The 18886-nt window shown below is 46.2% G+C and overlaps 1 pseudogene; it reads left to right on the forward strand.

Moving 5' to 3' along the window:
- The window catches only part of LOC135532091 (papilin-like), a 112078-nt pseudogene that overhangs the window by 21579 nt on the left and 71613 nt on the right, over positions 1–18886 (forward strand).

Genomic DNA, 18886 nt, shown 5'->3' on the forward strand with positions numbered 1-18886 from the left:
AGGGCACTATACTGTAAAGGACTCTGGTCAACAGTAGTGCACTATACTGTAGAGGACTCTGGTCAACAGTAGGGCACTATACTGTAAAGGACTCTGGTCAACAGTAGTGCACTATACTGTAGAGGACTCTGGTCAACAGTAGGGCACTATACTGTAAAGGACTCTGGTCAACAGTAGGGCACTATACTAGGACTCTGGTCAACAGTAGGGCACTCTACTGTATAGGACTCTGGTCAACAGTAGGGCACTATACTGTAGAGGACTCTGGTCAACAGTAGGGCACTATACTGTAAAGGACTCTGGTCAACAGTAGTGCACTATACTGTAGAGGACTCTGGTCAACAGTAGGGCACTATACTGTAAAGGACTGGTCAACAGTAGGGCACTATACTGTAGAGGACTATCTGGTCAACAGTAGGGCACTATACTGTAGAGGACTCTGGTCAACAGTAGGGCACTATACAGTAGGGCACTATACTGTAGAGGACTCTGGTAGAGGACTCTGGTCAACAGTAGGGCACTATACTGTAGAGGACTCTGGTCAACAGTAGGGCACTATACTGTAGAGGACTCTGGTCAACAGTAGGGCACTATACTGTAGAGGACTCTGGTCAACAGTAGGGCACTATACTGTATAGGACTCTGGTCAACAGTAGGGCACTATACTGTAGAGGACTCTGGTCAACAGTAGGGCACTATACTGTAGAGGACTCTGGTCAACAGTAGGGCACTATACTGTAGAGGACTCTGGTCAACAGTAGGGCACTATACTGTAAAGGACTGGTCAACAGTAGGGCACTATACTGTAGAGGACTGGTCAACAGTAGGGCACTATACTGTAGAGGACTGGTCAACAGTAGGGCACTATACTGTAAAGGACTCTGGTCAACAGTAGGGCACTATACTGTAGAGGACTCTGGTCAACAGTAGGGCACTATACTGTAGAGGACTCTGGTCAACAGTAGGGCACTATACTCTGGTCAACAGTAGGGCACTAAAGGACTCTGGTCAACAGTAGGGCACTATACTGTAAAGGACTCTGGTCAACAGTAGGGCACTATACTGTAAAGGACTCTGGTCAACAGTAGGGCACTATACTGTATAGGACTCTGGTCAACAGTAGGGCACTATACTGTATAGGACTCTGGTCAACAGTAGGGCACTATACTGTATAGGACTCTGGTCAACAGTAGGGCACTATACTGTAGAGGACTCTGGTCAACAGTAGGGCACTATACTGTAAAGGACTCTGGTCAACAGTAGGGCACTATACTGTATAGGACTCTGGTCAACAGGAGGGCACTATACTGTATAGGACTCTGGTCAACAGTAGGGCACTATACTGTAGAGGACTCTGGTCAACAGTAGGGCACTATACTGTAGAGACTCTGGTCAACAGTAGGGCACTATACTGTATAGGACTCTGGTCAACAGTAGGGCACTATACTGTAGAGGACTCTGGTCAACAGTAGGGCACTATACTGTAGAGGACTCTGGTCAACAGTAGGGCACTATACTGTAAAGGACTCTGGCCAACAGTAGGGCACTATACTGTATAGGACTGGTCAACAGTAGGGCACTATACTGTAGAGTACTCTGGTCAACAGTAGGGCACTATATAGGACTCTGGTCAACAGTAGGGCACTATACTGTATAGGACTCTGGTCAACAGTAGGGCACTATACTGTAGAGGACTCTGGTCAACAGTAGGGCACTATACTGTAGAGGACTCTGGTCAACAGTAGGGCACTATACTGTAAAGGACTCTGGTCAACAGTAGGGCACTATACTGTATAGGACTGGTCAACAGTAGGGCACTATACTGTAGAGTACTCTGGTCAACAGTAGGGCACTATATAGGACTCTGGTCAACAGTAGGGCACTATACTGTATAGGACTCTGGTCAACAGTAGGGCACTATACTGTATAGGACTCTGGTCAACAGTAGGGCACTATACTGTAGAGGACTCTGGTCAACAGTAGGGCACTATACTGTAAAGGACTCTGGTCAACAGTAGGGCACTATACTGTATAGGACTCTGGTCAACAGTAGGGCACTATACTGTATAGGACTCTGGTCAACAGTAGGGCACTATACTGTATAGGACTCTGGTCAACAGTAGGGCACTATACTGTAGAGGACTCTGGTCAACAGTAGGGCACTATACTGTAAAGGACTCTGGTCAACAGTAGGGCACTATACTGTAGAGGACTCTGGTCAACAGTAGGGCACTATACTGTAGAGGACTCTGGTCAACAGTAGGGCACTATACTGTAGAGGACTCTGGTCAACAGTAGGGCACTATACTGTAAAGGACTCTGGCCAACAGTAGGGCACTCTACTGTATAGGACTCTGGTCAACAGTAGGGCACTATACTGTAAAGGACTCTGGTCAACAGTAGGGCACTATACTGTAAAGGACTCTGGTCAACAGTAGTGCACTATACTGTAGAGGACTCTGGTCAACAGTAGGGCACTATACTGTAAAGGACTCTGGTCAACAGTAGGGCACTATATCAACAGTAGGACTCTGGTCAACAGTAGGGCACTATACTGTATAGGACTCTGGTCAACAGTAGGGCACTATACTGTAGAGGACTCTGGTCAACAGTAGGGCACTATACTGTAAAGGACTCTGGTCAACAGTAGGGCACTATACTGTAGAGGACTCTGGTCAACAGTAGGGCACTATACTGTAAAGGACTGGTCAACAGTAGGGCACTATATAGAGGACACTATACTGTAGAGGACTCTGGTCAACAGTAGGGCACTATACTGTAGAGGACTCTGGTCAACAGTAGGGCACTATACTGTAGAGGACTCTGGTCAACAGTAGGGCACTATACTGTAGAGGACTCTGGTCAACAGTAGGGCACTATACTGTAGAGGACTCTGGTCAACAGTAGGGCACTATACTGTAGAGGACTCTGGTCAACAGTAGGGCACTATACTGTATAGGACTCTGGTCAACAGTAGGGCACTATACTGTAGAGGACTCTGGTCAACAGTAGGGCACTATACTGTAGAGGACTCTGGTCAACAGTAGGGCACTATACTGTAGAGGACTCTGGTAAACAGTAGGGCACTATACTGTAAAGGACTGGTCAACAGTAGGGCACTATACTGTAGGGAGGACTGGTCAACAGTAGGGCACTATACTGTAGAGGACTGGTCAACAGTAGGGCACTATACTGTAAAGGACTCTGGTCAACAGTAGGGCACTATACTGTAGAGGACTCTGGTCAACAGTAGGGCACTATACTGTAGAGGACTCTGGTCAACAGTAGGGCACTATACTGTAAAGGACTCTGGTCAACAGTAGGGCACTATACTGTAAAGGACTCTGGTCAACAGTAGGGCACTATACTGTAAAGGACTCTGGTCAACAGTAGGGCACTATACTGTATAGGACTCTGGTCAACAGTAGGGCACTATACTGTATAGGACTCTGGTCAACAGTAGGGCACTATACTGTATAGGACTCTGGTCAACAGTAGGGCACTATACTGTAGAGGACTCTGGTCAACAGTAGGGCACTATACTGTAAAGGACTCTGGTCAACAGTAGGGCACTATACTGTATAGGACTCTGGTCAACAGTAGGGGCACTATACTAGGACTGTCAACAGTAGGGCACTATACTGTAGAGGACTCTGGTCAACAGTAGGGCACTATACTGTAGAGGACTCTGGTCAACAGTAGGGCACTATACTGTAGAGGACTCTGGTCAACAGTAGGGCACTATACTGTATAGGACTCTGGTCAACAGTAGGGCACTATACTGTAGAGGACTCTGGTCAACAGTAGGGCACTATACTGTAGAGGACTCTGGTCAACAGTAGGGCACTATACTGTAAAGGACTCTGGTCAACAGTAGGGCACTATACTGTATAGGACTCTGGTCAACAGTAGGGCACTATACTGTAGAGGACTCTGGTCAACAGTAGGGCACTATACTGTAGAGGACTCTGGTCAACAGTAGGGCACTATACTGTATAGGACTCTGGTCAACAGTAGGGCACTATACTGTAGAGGACTCTGGTCAACAGTAGGGCACTATACTGTAGAGGACTCTGGTCAACAGTAGGGCACTGTAGAGGACTCTGGTACAGTAGGGCACTATACTGTAAGGACTCTGGTCAACAGTAGGGCACTATACTGTATAGGACTGGTCAACAGTAGGGCACTATACTGTAGAGGACTCTGGTCAACAGTAGGGCACTATATAGGACTCTGGTCAACAGTAGGGCACTATACTGTATAGGACTCTGGTCAACAGTAGGGCACTATACTGTATAGGACTCTGGTCAACAGTAGGGCACTATACTGTAAAGGACTCTGGTCAACAGTAGGGCACTATACTGTAAAGGACTAGAGGACTGGTCAACAGTAGGGCACTATACTGTATAGGACTCTGGTCAACAGTAGGGCACTATACTGTATAGGACTCTGGTCAACAGTAGGGCACTATATAGGACTCTGGTCAACAGTAGGGCACTATACTGTAGAGGACTCTGGTCAACAGTAGGGCACTATACTGTATAGGACTCTGGTCAACAGTAGGGCACTATACTGTAAAGGACTCTGGTCAACAGTAGGGCACTATACTGTATAGGACTCTGGTCAACAGTAGGGCACTATACTGTAGAGGACTCTGGTCAACAGTAGGGCACTATACTGTATAGGACTCTGGTCAACAGTAGGGCACTATACTGTAGAGGACTCTGGTCAACAGTAGGGCACTATACTGTAAAGGACTCTGGTCAACAGTAGGGCACTATACTGTAGAGGACTCTGGTCAACAGTAGGGCACTATACTGTAGAGGACTCTGGTCAACAGTAGGGCACTATACTGTAAAGGACTCTGGTCAACAGTAGGGCACTATACTGTATAGGACTGGTCAACAGTAGGGCACTATACTGTAGAGTACTCTGGTCAACAGTAGGGCACTATATAGGACTCTGGTCAACAGTAGGGCACTATACTGTATAGGACTCTGGTCAACAGTAGGGCACCATACTGTAGAGGACTCTGGTCAACAGTAGGGCACTATACTGTATAGGACTGGTCAACAGTAGGGCACTATACTGTAGAGGACTCTGGTCAACAGTAGGGCACTATACTGTAAAGGACTCTGGTCAACAGTAGGGCACTATACTGTAGAGGACTCTGGTCAACAGTAGGGCACTATACTGTAGAGGACTCTGGTCAACAGTAGGGCACTATACTGTAGAGGACTCTGGTCAACAGTAGGGGACTATACTGTAGAGGACTCTGGTCAACAGTAGGGCACTATACTGTAGAGGACTCTGGTCAACAGTAGGGCACTATACTGTAGAGGACTCTGGTCAACAGTAGGGCACTATACTGTAGAGGACTCTGGTCAACAGTAGGGCACTATACTGTATAGGACTCTGGTCAACAGTAGGGCACTATACTGTAGGGAGGACTCTGGTCAACAGTAGGGCACTATACTGTAGAGGACTCTGGTCAACAGTAGGGCACTATACTGTAGAGGACTCTGGTCAACAGTAGGGCACTATACTGTAAAGGACTGGTCAACAGTAGGGCACTATACTGTAGAGGACTGGTCAACAGTAGGGCACTATACTGTAGAGGACTGGTCAACAGTAGGGCACTATACTGTAAAGGACTCTGGTCAACAGTAGGGCACTATACTGTAGAGGACTCTGGTCAACAGTAGGGCACTATACTGTAGAGGACTCTGGTCAACAGTAGGGCACTATACTGTAAAGGACTCTGGTCAACAGTAGGGCACTATACTGTAAAGGACTCTGGTCAACAGTAGGGCACTATACTGTAAAGGACTCTGGTCAACAGTAGGGCACTATACTGTATAGGACTCTGGTCAACAGTAGGGCACTATACTGTATAGGACTCTGGTCAACAGTAGGGCACTATACTGTATAGGACTCTGGTCAACAGTAGGGCACTATACTGTAGAGGACTCTGGTCAACAGTAGGGCACTATACTGTAAAGGACTCTGGTCAACAGTAGGGCACTATACTGTATAGGACTCTGGTCAACAGGAGGGCACTATACTGTATAGGACTCTGGTCAACAGTAGGGCACTATACTGTAGAGGACTCTGGTCAACAGTAGGGCACTATACTGTAGAGGACTCTGGTCAACAGTAGGGCACTATACTGTATAGGACTCTGGTCAACAGTAGGGCACTATACTGTAGAGGACTCTGGTCAACAGTAGGGCACTATACTGTAGAGGACTCTGGTCAACAGTAGGGCACTATACTGTAAAGGACTCTGGTCAACAGTAGGGCACTATACTGTATAGGACTGGTCAACAGTAGGGCACTATACTGTAGAGTACTCTGGTCAACAGTAGGGCACTATATAGGACTCTGGTCAACAGTAGGGCACTATACTGTATAGGACTCTGGTCAACAGTAGGGCACTATACTGTAGAGGACTCTGGTCAACAGTAGGGCACTATACTGTAGAGGACTCTGGTCAACAGTAGGGCACTATACTGTAAAGGACTCTGGTCAACAGTAGGGCACTATACTGTATAGGACTAGTCAACAGTAGGGCACTATACTGTAGAGTACTCTGTTCAACAGTAGGGCACTATATAGGACTCTGGTCAACAGTAGGGCACTATACTGTATAGGACTCTGGTCAACAGTAGGGCACTATACTGGTGTATAGGACTCTGGTCAACAGTAGGGCACTATACTGTAGAGGACTCTGGTCAACAGTAGGGCACTATACTGTAAAGGACTCTGGTCAACAGTAGGGCACTATACTGTATAGGACTCTGGTCAACAGTAGGGCACTATACTGTATAGGACTCTGGTCAACAGTAGGGCACTATATAGGACTCTGGTCAACAGTAGGGCACTATACTGTAGAGGACTCTGGTCAACAGTAGGGCACTATACTGTAGAGGACTCTGGTCAACAGTAGGGCACTATACTGTAAAGGACTCTGGTCAACAGTAGGGCACTATACTGTATAGGACTCTGGTCAACAGTAGGGCACTATACTGTAGAGGACTCTGGTCAACAGTAGGGCACTATACTGTAGAGGACTCTGGTCAACAGTAGGGCACTATACTGTAGAGGACTCTGGTCAACAGTAGGGCACTATAGAGGACTGTAGTAGGGACTCTGGTCAACAGTAGGGCACTATACTGTCAACAGAGGGACTCTGGTCAACAGTAGGGCACTATACTGTAGAGGACTCTGGTCAACAGTAGGGCACTATACTGTAGAGGACTCTGGTCAACAGTAGGGCACTATACTGTATAGGACTGGTCAACAGTAGGGCACTATACTGTAGAGGACTCTGGTCAACAGTAGGGCACTATATAGGACTCTGGTCAACAGTAGGGCACTATACTGTAGAGGACTCTGGTCAACAGTAGGGCACTATACTGTAGAGGACTCTGGTCAACAGTAGGGCACTATAAAGGACTGTATAGGATACTGGTCAACAGTAGGGCACTATACTGTAGAGGACTCTGGTCAACAGTAGGGCACTATACTGTAAAGGACTCTGGTCAACAGTAGGGCACTATACTGTATATAGGACTCTGGTCAACAGTAGGGCACTATACTGTAGAGGACTCTGGTCAACAGTAGGGCACTATACTGTAGAGGACTCTGGTCAACAGTAGGGCACTATACTGTAAAGGACTCTGGTCAACAGTAGGGCACTATAGAGGACTGGTCAACAGTAGAGGACTCTGGTCAACAGTAGGGCACTATACTGTAGAGGACTCTGGTCAACAGTAGGGCACTATACTGTATAGGACTCTGGTCAACAGTAGGGCACTATACTGTAGAGGACTCTGGTCAACAGTAGGGCACTATACTGTAAAGGACTCTGGTCAACAGTAGGGCACTATACTGTAGAGGACTCTGGTCAACAGTAGGGCACTATACTGTAGAGGACTCTGGTCAACAGTAGGGCACTATACTGTATAGGACTCTGGTCAACAGTAGGGCACTATACTGTAGAGGACTCTGGTCAACAGTAGGGCACTATACTGTAGAGGACTCTGGTCAACAGTAGGGCACTATACTGTAGAGGACTCTGGTCAACAGTAGGGCACTATACTGTAGAGGACTCTGGTCAACAGTAGGGCACTATACTGTAAAGGACTCTGGTCAACAGTAGGGCACTATACTGTAGAGGACTCTGGTCAACAGTAGGGCACTATACTGTAGAGGACTCTGGTCAACAGTAGGGCACTATACTGTAGAGGACTCTGGTCAACAGTAGGGCACTATACTGTAAAGGACTCTGGTCAACAGTAGGGCACTATACTGTAGAGGACTCTGGTCAACAGTAGGGCACTATACTGTAGAGGACTCTGGTCAACAGTAGGGCACTATACTGTAGAGGACTCTGGTCAACAGTAGGGCACTATACTGTAGAGGACTCTGGTCAACAGTAGGGCACTACTACTGTAGAGGACTCTGGTCAACAGTAGGGCACTATACTGTAAAGGACTCTGGTCAACAGTAGGGCACTATACTGTATAGGACTCTGGTCAACAGTAGGGCACTATACTGTAGAGGACTCTGGTCAACAGTAGGGCACTATATAGGACTCTGGTCAACAGTAGGGCACTATACTGTAAAGGACTCTGGTCAACAGTAGGGCACTATATACTGGTACAGTAGGCACTATACTGTAGAGGACTGGTCAACAGTAGGGCACTGTATATACTGCACTATACTGAGGACTCTGGTCAACAGTAGGGCACTTTATAGGACTCTGGTCAACAGTAGGGCACTATACTGTATAGGACTCTGGTCAACAGTAGGGTACAATACTGTATAGGACTGTTCAACAGTAGGGCACTAAACTGTAGAGGACTCTGGTCAACAGTAGGGCACTATACTGTAGAGGACTCTGGTCAACAGTAGGGCACTATACTGTATAGGACTGGTCAACAGTAGGGCACTATACTGTAGAGTACTCTGGTCAACAGTAGGGCACTATACTGTAGAGGACTCTGGTCAACAGTAGGGCACTATACTGTAGAGGACTCTGGTCAACAGTAGGGCACTATACTGTAGAGGACTCTGGTCAACAGTAGGGCACTATACTGTAGAGGACTCTGGTCAACAGTAGGGCACTATACTGTAGAGGACTCTGGTCAACAGTAGGGCACTATACTGTAGAGGACTCTGGTCAACAGTAGGGCACTATACTGTGGTCAACAGTAGGGCACTATACTGTAGAGGACTCTGGTCAACAGTAGGGCACTATACTGTAGAGGACTCTGGTCAACAGTAGGGCACTATACTGTAGAGGACTCTGGTCAACAGTAGGGCACTATACTGTCAAAGTAGGACTCTGGTCAACAGTAGGGCACTATACTGTAAAGGACTCTGGTCAACAGTAGGGCACTATACTGTAGAGGACTCTGGTCAACAGTAGGGCACTATACTGTAGAGGACTCTGGTCAACAGTAGGGCACTATACTGTATAGGACTCTGGTCAACAGTAGGGCACTATACTGTAGAGGACTATATAGAGGACTGGTCAACAGTAGGGCACTATACTGTAAAGGACTCTGGTCAACAGTAGGGCACTATACTGTAGAGGACTCTGGTCAACAGTAGGGCACTATACTGTAGAGGACTCTGGTCAACAGTAGGGCACTATACTGTAAAGGACTCTGGTCAACAGTAGGGCACTATACTGTAGAGGACTCTGGTCAACAGTAGGGCACTATATAGGGAAAAGGGAGCTATTTGGGAGCCAACCATTCCCTTTACCGTTGCCATGTTGTTCAAACAGAACAGGGTGAAACGGAGGAGGAGGAAGAGGAGGGGGAGGAAGAGGCTAGTCTGAGCCTGGATGAATTGAATAACACCGTAGCTCCAGGCTTTAAATCCCGGAGAGAACACTCCCTATACTGTAGAGGACCCTTACATGTTCCTGGTTCAGACTCTTACTCATCAACTCATGAAAGGTGGAACATGTCTGGTATTGAGCCTGAGGTATAACAAGCATGGGATTATTACAATGCCTGTATCTACAAAGTATCTGAGTAGGTGAGTGCTGATTTAGGATCAGTTTGGCCTTTCACATCATAATGAAAAGATGATGTAGACAGACTGCCTTGGTGGATGGCACAGCAGGCCTGGAGGTGAAATATGCCTCGGCTTGGCTCCTAGAGGAGGAGGAGGAGGAGAGGAGGAGGAAGAGGAGATGACTCTGAGGAGGAGGAGGAAGGGGGAGGAAGTGGAAGAGGAAGAGGAGGAGGAGGACTATAGAAGGAAGAAGAGGGGGGGAAGTTGAGGAGGAGCAGGAATAGAAGGAAGAAGAGGAGGAGGAAGAAGACGAGGAGGAAGTTGAGGAGGAGGAGGAATAGAAGGAAGAAGAGGAGGAGGAAGTTGAGGAAGAGGAGGAGGAGGCATAGAAGGAAGAAGATGAGGAAGAAGAAGACGAGGAGGAAGTTGAGGAGGAGGAGGAATAGAAGGAAGAAGAGGAGGAGGAAGTTGTGGAAGAGGAGGAGGAGGCATAGAAGGAAGAAGAGGAGGAAGAAGAAGACGAGGAGGAAGTTGAGGAGGAGGAGGAATAGAAGGAAGAAGAGGTGGGGGAAGTTGAGGAGGAGGAGGAATAGAAGGAAGAAGAGGAGGGGGAAGTTGAGGAAGAGGAGGAGGAGGCATAGAAGGAAGAAGAGGAGGAAGAAGAAGACGAGGAGGAAGTTGAGGAGGAGGAGGAATAGAAGGAAGAAGAGGAGGGGGAAGTTGAGGAGGAGGAGGAATAGAGAAGGAAGAAGAGGAGGGGAAGTTGAGGAAGAGGAGGAGGAGGAATAGAAGGAATAGAAGAAGAGGAGGGGAAGTTGAGGAGGGGAGGAGGAATAGAAGGAAGAAGAGGAGGGGGAAGTTGAGGAGGAGGAGGAATAGAAGGAAGAAGAGGAAGTAGAAGAGGAGGAGGAAGTTGAGGAAGAGGAGGAGGAGGAATAGAAGGAAGAAGAGGAGGAAGTTGAGGAAGAGGAGGAGGAGGAATAGAAGGAAGAAGAGGAGGAAGAAGAGGATGAGGAAAAGGAGGAGGAGGAAGATGAAGAGGAGGAGGAGGCGGCTAAGTCCCCGATCTGTACCGAGGATGAACTTCAACTTGGAGCTCTGAGCCCACTGAATATAGCCTGGTCCCAGATCTGTTTGTGCTGTCTTGCCAAGTCCTAGGTCATTGTCATGCTCAACATGCCGTGGCAAGACAGAACAGAACTGGTTTAATCAATGAATAACTTGGTTATTTTCTCTGTTTCTTGGTCGGTAGGACTGATGGAGGGAACAACTGTGTGGGGCCAGACAAGTCCTACCGCTCATGTAACATCCAGGTAAACAACATTCTTGGTGTAGTGCCTAAGTACTTCCTTTAGAGGTGTTTTCAATCTGAATCACAGGTTCTTAATCCTTAAGGCTTTACTATGTGGGTCTTGATGTCAGGTACGTTCCTGTGGTTCACCCATTAAACCCTCTTCTCACCATGATTGATGATAGTCACCTCTAGATGTTCCTCTCGGTCGGTACAACATCCCCTCAGTCTGTACGTCATGCTCTGTCTGTACGTCATCCTCTCTGATAGATAGTCACCTCTAGAGTTCCTCTCTGTCTGTACGTCATCCTCTCTGTCTGTACGTCATCCTCTCTGATAGATGGTCACCTCTAGAGTTCCTCTCTGTCTCTACGTCATCCTCTCTGTCTGTACGTCATCCTCTCTGATAGATGGTCACCTCTAGAGTTCCTCTCTGTCTCTACGTCATCCTCTCTGTCTGTACGTCATCCTCTCTGATAGTCACCTCTAGAGTTCCTCTCTGTCTCTACGTATCCTCTCTGATAGATAGTCACCTCTAGAGTTCCTCTCTGTCTGTACGTAATCCTCTCTGTCTGTACGTCATCCTCTGATAGATAGTCACCTCTGAGAGTTCCTCTCTGTCTGTACGTCATCTCTCTGTCTGATACGTCATCCTCTCTGATAGTCACCTCTAGGGTTCCTCTCTGTCTGTACGTCATCCTCTCTGATAGATAGTCACCTCTAGAGTTCCTCTCTGTCTGTACGTCATCCTCTCTGTCTGTACGTCATCCTCTCTGTCTGTACGTCATCCTCTCTGTCTGTACGTCATCCTCTCTGTCTGTACGTCATCCTCTCTGATAGATAGTCACCTCTAGAGTTCCTCTCTGTCTGTACGTCATCCTCTCTGTCTGTACGTCATCCTCTCTGATAGATAGTCACCTCTAGAGTTCCTCTCTGTCTGTACGTCATCCTCTCCTTCTGTACGTCATCCTCTCAGATAGATAGTCACCTCTAGAGTTCCTCTCTGTCTGTACGTCTGATAGATATCCTCTCCTGTCTGTACGTCATCCTCTCTGTCTCTACGTCATCCTCTCTGTCTGTCATCCTCTCTGATAGATAGTCATCCTCTCTGTCTGTACGTCATCCTCTCTGTCTGTACGTCATCCTCTCTGTCTCTACGTCATCCTCTCTGTCTGTATGTCATCCTCTCTGATAGATAGTCACCTTCAGAGTTCCTCTCTGTCTCTACGTCATCCTCTCTGTCTGTACGTCATCCTCTCTGATAGATAGTCACCTCTAGAGTTCCTCTCTGTTTGTACGTCATCCTCTTTGATAGATCGATACCTCTGTTCCTCCCATCTGTACGTCATCCTCTCTGTCTGTACGTCATCCTCTCTGTCTGTACGTCATCCTCTGATAGATAGTCACCTCTAGGGTTCCTCTCTGTCTGTATGTCATCCTCTCTGATAGATAGTCACCTCTAGAGTTCCTCTCTGTCTGTACGTCATCCTCTCTGATAGATAGTCACCTCTAGAGTTCCTCTCTGTCTGTACGTCATCTCTGGTCCTCTGTCTGTCTACGTCATCCCCTCTGTCTGTACGTCATCCTCTCTGATAGATAGTCACCTCTAGAGTTCCTCTCTGTCTGTACGTCATCCTCTCTGTCTGTACGTCATCCTCTCTGATAGATAGTCACCTCTAGAGTTCCTCTCTGTTTGTACATCATCCTCTCTGTCTGTACGTCATCCTCTCTGATAGATAGTCACCTCTAGAGTTCCTCTCTGTCTGTACGTCATCCTCTCTGTCTGTACGTCATCTTCTCTGATAGATAGTCACTCTCTAGAGTTCCTCACCTCTGTACGTCATCCTCTCTGTCTGTACGTCATCTGTACGTCATCTCTGATAGATGGTCACCTCTAGAGTTCCTCTCTGTCTGTACGTCATCCTCTCTGTCTGTACGTCATCCTCTCTGTCTGTACGTCATCCTCTCTGTCTGTACGTCATCCTCTCTGTCTGTACGTCATCCTCTCTGATAGATAGTCACCTCTAGAGTTCCTCTCTGTCTGTACGTCATCCTCTCTGTCTGTATCCTCTCGTCATCCTCTCTGTCTGTACGTCATCCTCTCTGTCTGTACGTCATCCTTTCTGATAGATAGTCACCTCTAGAGTTCCTCTCTGTCTGTACGTCATCCTCTCTGTCTACGTATCCTCTCTGTCATCCTCTCTGATAGATGGTCACCTCTAGAGTTCCTCTCTGTCTGTACGTCATCCTCTCTGTCTGTACGTCATCCTCTCTGATAGATAGTCACCTCTAGAGTTCCTCTCTGTCTGTACGTCATCCTCTCTGTCTGTACGTCATCCTCTCTGATAGATAGTCACCTCTAGAGTTCCTCTCTGTCTGTACGTCATCCTCTCTGTCTGTACGTCATCCTCTCTGTCTGTACGTCATCCTCTCTGTAGACGTCATCCTCTCTGTCTCTACATCATCCTCTCTGTCTGTACGTCATCCTCTCTGTCTGTACGTCATCCTCTCTGTCTGTACGTCATCCTCTCTGTCTCTACGTCATCCTCTCTGTCTCTACGTCATCCTCTCTGTCTGTACGTCATCCTCTCTGATAGATAGTCACCTTCAGAGTTCCTCTCTGTCTGTACGTCACGTCATCCTACGTCATCTGTCTGTACGTCATCCTCTCTGATAGATAGTCACCTCTAGAGTTCCTCTCTGTCTGTACGTCATCCTCTCTGTCTGTACGTCATCCTCTCTGATAGATAGTCACCTCTAGAGTTCCTCTCTGTCTGTACGTCATCCTCTCTGTCTGTACGTCATCCTCTCTGTCTGTACGTCATCCTCTCTGATAGATGGTCACCTCTAGAGTTCCTCTCTGTCTGTACGTCATCCTCTCTGTCTGTACGTCATCCTCTCTGTCTGTACGTCATCCTCTCTGTCTGTACGTCATCCTCTCTGATAGATAGTCACCTCTAGAGTTCCTCTCTGTCTGTACGTCATCCTCTCTGTCTGTACGTCATCCTCTCTGATAGATAGTCACCTCTAGAGTTCCTCTCTGTCTGTACGTCATCCTCTCTGTCTGTACGTCATCCTCTCTGTCTCTACGTCATCCTCTCTGTCTGTACGTCATCCTCTCTGTCTCTACATCATCCTCTCTGTCTGTATGTCATCCTCTCTGTCTGTACGTCATCCTCTCTGTCTGTACGTCATCCTCTCTGTCTCTACGTCATCCTCTCTGTCTCTACGTCATCCTCTCTGTCTGTACGTCATCCTCTCTGATAGATAGTCACCTTCAGAGTTCCTCTCTGTCTGTACGTCATCCTCTCTGTCTGTACGTCATCCTCTCTGATAGATAGTCACCTCTAGAGTTCCTCTCTGTCTGTACGTCATCCTCTCTGTCTGTACGTCATCCTCTCTGATAGATAGTCACCTCTAGAGTTCCTCTCTGTCTGTACGTCATCCTCTCTGTCTCTACGTCATCCTCTCTGATAGATAGTCACCTCTAGAGTTCCTCTCTGTCTGTACGTCATCCTCTCTGATAGATAGTCACCTCTAGAGTTCCTCTCTGTCTCTACGTCATCCTCTCTGTCTCTACGTCATCCTCTCTGTCTGTACGTCATCCTCTCTGATAGATAGTCACCTCTAGAGTTCCTCTCTGTCTGTACGTCATCCTCTCTGTCTGTACGTCATCCTCTCTGATAGATAGTCACCTCTAGAGTTCCTCTCTGTCTGTACGTCATCCTCTCTGATAGATAGTCACCTCTAGAGTTCCTCTCTGTCTGTACGTCATCCTCTCTGTCTCTACGTCATCCTCTCTGTCTCTACGTCATCCTCTCTGTCTCTACGTCATCCTCTCTGATAGATAGTCACCTCTAGAGTTCCTCTCTGTTTGTACGTCATCCTCTTTGATAGATCGATACCTCTGTTCCTCCCATCTGTACGTCATCCTCTCTGTCTGTACGTCATCCTCTCTGTCTGTACGTCATCCTCTCTGATAGATAGTCACCTCTCAGAGTTCCTCTCTGTCTGTACGTCATCCTCTCTGTCTGTCATCCTCTCTGTCTGTACGTCATCCTCTCTGATAGATAGTCTCCTTCAGAGTTCCTCTCTGTCTGTACGTCATCCTCTCTGTCTGTACGTCATCCTCTCTGATAGATAGTCACCTCTAGAGTTCCTCTCTGTCTGTACGTCATCCTCTCTGTCTGTACGTCATCCTCTCTGATAGATATAATACATTTATGTCTGTATTTACATAGACTTACTGTTGGTGTAACTCTCTCACAGTTGTCAGATCAGTTGTTATAGAGCGAATAGTTTATTCTCCATTAGTCATTACCTCCACATGAAATACTTTTCTCTGCAACAGCTCATGTTTTTATTAAAGGAATCAACTATACTGTCTGTTCTATGTGTTGAGTTCATACCGAGACATTGGAAGGTGTTATGCAATAGTGCACTGTCTTTACTGCCAATGCCCTGACCCCTGACCTCTAACCTCTAACCCCATCCCTCTCGTGGTGTGTCACCCAGGACTGCCCAGGGGGATCCAGAGACTTCAGAGAGGAGCAGTGTTCTCAGTTTGATGGATCTGCCTTCCAGGGAAAACGATACAAATGGCTCCCATACTATGGAGGTGAGTCAGGACAGGAGAATTTGGGCAAGTCATTAGGGCTATACGGTTTGGTAGTGACTCTATACTGTCATTAGGGGTGTAAGGTTTGGTAGGGACTCTATACTGTAATTAGGGGTGTAAGGTTTGGTAATGACTCTATACTGTAATTAGGGGTGTAAGGTTTGGTAGGGACTCTATACTGTAATTAGGGGTATAAGGTTTGGTAGTGACTCTATACTGTAATTAGGGGTGTAAGGTTTGGTAGGGACTCTATACTGTAATTAGGGGTATAAGGTTTGGTAATGACTCTATACTGTAATTAGGGGTATAAGGTTTGGTAATGACTCTATACTGTAATTAGGGGTGTAAGGTTTGGTATGACTCTATATTGTAATTAGGTTCCTAGAGAGGTGTAAGGTTTGGTAGGGACTCTATACTGTCATTAGGGGTATAAGGTTTGGTAGTGACTCTATACTGTAATTAGGGGTATAAGGTTTGGTAGGGACTCTATACTGTAATTAGGGGTGTAAGGTTTGGTAATGACTCTATACTGTAATTAGGGGTAAAAGGTTTGGTAGTGACTCTATACTGTAATTAGGGGTGTAAGGTTTGGTAGGGACTCTATACTGTAATTAGGGGTGTAAGGTTTGGTAGGGACTCTATACTGTAATTAGGGGTATAAGGTTTGGTAGTGACTCTATACTGTAATTAGGGGTGTAAGGTTTGGTAGGGACTCTATACTGTAATTAGGGGTATATGGTTTGGTAATGACTCTATACTGTAATTAGGGGTATAAGGTTTGGTAATGACTCTATACTGTAATTAGGGGTGTAAGGTTTGGTATGACTCTATATTGTAATTAGGGGTGTAAGGTTTGGTAGGGACTCTATACTGTCATTAGGGGTATAAGGTTTGGTAGTGACTCTATACTGTAATTAGGGGTATAAGGTTTGGTAATGACTCTATACTGTAATTAGGGGTGTAAGGTTTGGTATGACTCTATATTGTAATTAGGGGTGTAAGGTTTGGTAGTGACTCTATACTGTCATTAGGGGTGTAAGGTTTGGTAGTGACTCTATACTGTCATTAGGGGTATAAGGTTTGGAAGGGACTCTATACTGTCATTAGGGGTGTAAGGTTTGGTAGGGACTCTATACTGTCATTAGGGCTATACGGTTTGGTAGTGACTCTATACTGTCATTAGGGCTATACGGTTTGGTAGTGACTCTATACTGTCATTAGGGCTATACGGTTTGGTAGTGACTCTATACTGTCATTAGGGCTATACGGTTTGGTAGTGACTCTATACTGTAATTAGGGGTGTAAGGTTTGGTAGGGACTCTATACTGTCATTAGGGGTATACGGTTTGGTAGGGACTCTATACTGTAATTAGGGGTATAAGGTTTGGTAGTGACTCTATACTGTAATTAGGGGTGTAAGGTTTGGTAGGGACTCTATACTGTAATTAGGGGTATAAGGTTTGGTAGTGACTCTATACTGTAATTAGGGGTATAAGGTTTGGTAGTGACTCTATACTGTAATTAGGTGTATAAGGTTTGGTAGTGACTCTATACTGTAATTAGGGGTGTACGGTTTGGTAGTGACTCTATACTGTCATTAGGGGTATAAGGTTTGGTAGGGACTCTATACTGTAATTAGGGGTGTAAGGTTTGGTAGGGACTCTATACTGTAATTAGGGGTGTAAGGTTTGGTAGTGACTCTATACTGTCATTAGGGGTGTAAGGTTTGGTAGGGACTCTATACTGTCATTAGGGCTATACGGTTTGGTAGTGACTCTATACTGTCATTAGGGCTATACGGTTTGGTAGTGACTCTATACTGTAATTAGGGGTGTAAGGTTTGGTAGGGACTCTATACTGTCATTAGGGGTATACGTTTGGTAGGGACTCTATACTGTAATTAGGGGTATAAGGTTTGGTAGTGACTCTATACTGTAATTAGGGGTATAAGGTTTGGTAGTGACTCTATACTGTAATTAGGGGTGTACGGTTTGGTAGTGACTCTATACTGTAATTAGGGGTGTACGGTTTGGTAGTGACTCTATACTGTAATTAGGGGTATACGGTTTGGTAGTGACTCTATACTGTAATTAGGGGTATAAGGTTTGGTAGTGACTCTATACTGTAATTAGGGGTGTACGGTTTGGTAGTGACTCTATAATGTAATTAGGGGTATAAGGTTTGGTATTGACTCTATACTGTCATTAGGGCTATACGGTTTGGTAGTGACTCTATACTGTCATTAGGGGTGTAAGGTTTGGTAGTGACTCTATACTGTCATTAGGGGTATAAGGTTTGGTAGGGACTCTATACTGTAATTAGGGGTGTAAGGTTTGGTAGGGACTCTATACTGTAATTAGGGGTGTAAGGTTTGGTAGTGACTCTATACTGTCATTAGGGGTGTAAGGTTTGGTAGGGACTCTATACTGTCATTAGGGCTATACGGTTTGGTAGTGACTCTATACTGTCATTAGGGGTATACGGTTTGGTAGTGACTCTATACTGTCATTAGGGCTATATGGTTTGGTAGTGACTCTATACTGTCATTAGGGCTATACGGTTTGGTAGTGACTCTATACTGTAATTAGGGGTGTAAGGTTTGGTAGGGACTCTATACTGTCATTAGGGGTATACGGTTTGGTAGTGACTCTATACTGTAATTAGGGGTATAAGGTTTGGTAGTGACTCTATACTGTAATTAGGGGTATAAGGTTTGGTAGTGACTCTATACTGTAATTAGGGGTCTAAGGTTTGGTAGTGACTCTATACTGTAATTAGGGGTGTAAGGTTTGGTAGTGACTCTATACTGTCATTAGGGGTATAAGGTTTGGTAGGGACTCTATACTGTAATTAGGGGTGTAAGGTTTGGTAGGGACTCTATACTGTAATTAGGGGTGTAAGGTTTGGTAGTGACTCTATACTGTCATTAGGGGTGTAAGGTT

The sequence above is a fragment of the Oncorhynchus masou genome, unplaced genomic scaffold (assembly GCF_036934945.1).
Source record: "Oncorhynchus masou masou isolate Uvic2021 unplaced genomic scaffold, UVic_Omas_1.1 unplaced_scaffold_1720, whole genome shotgun sequence".
Lineage (NCBI taxonomy): Eukaryota > Metazoa > Chordata > Actinopteri > Salmoniformes > Salmonidae > Oncorhynchus > Oncorhynchus masou.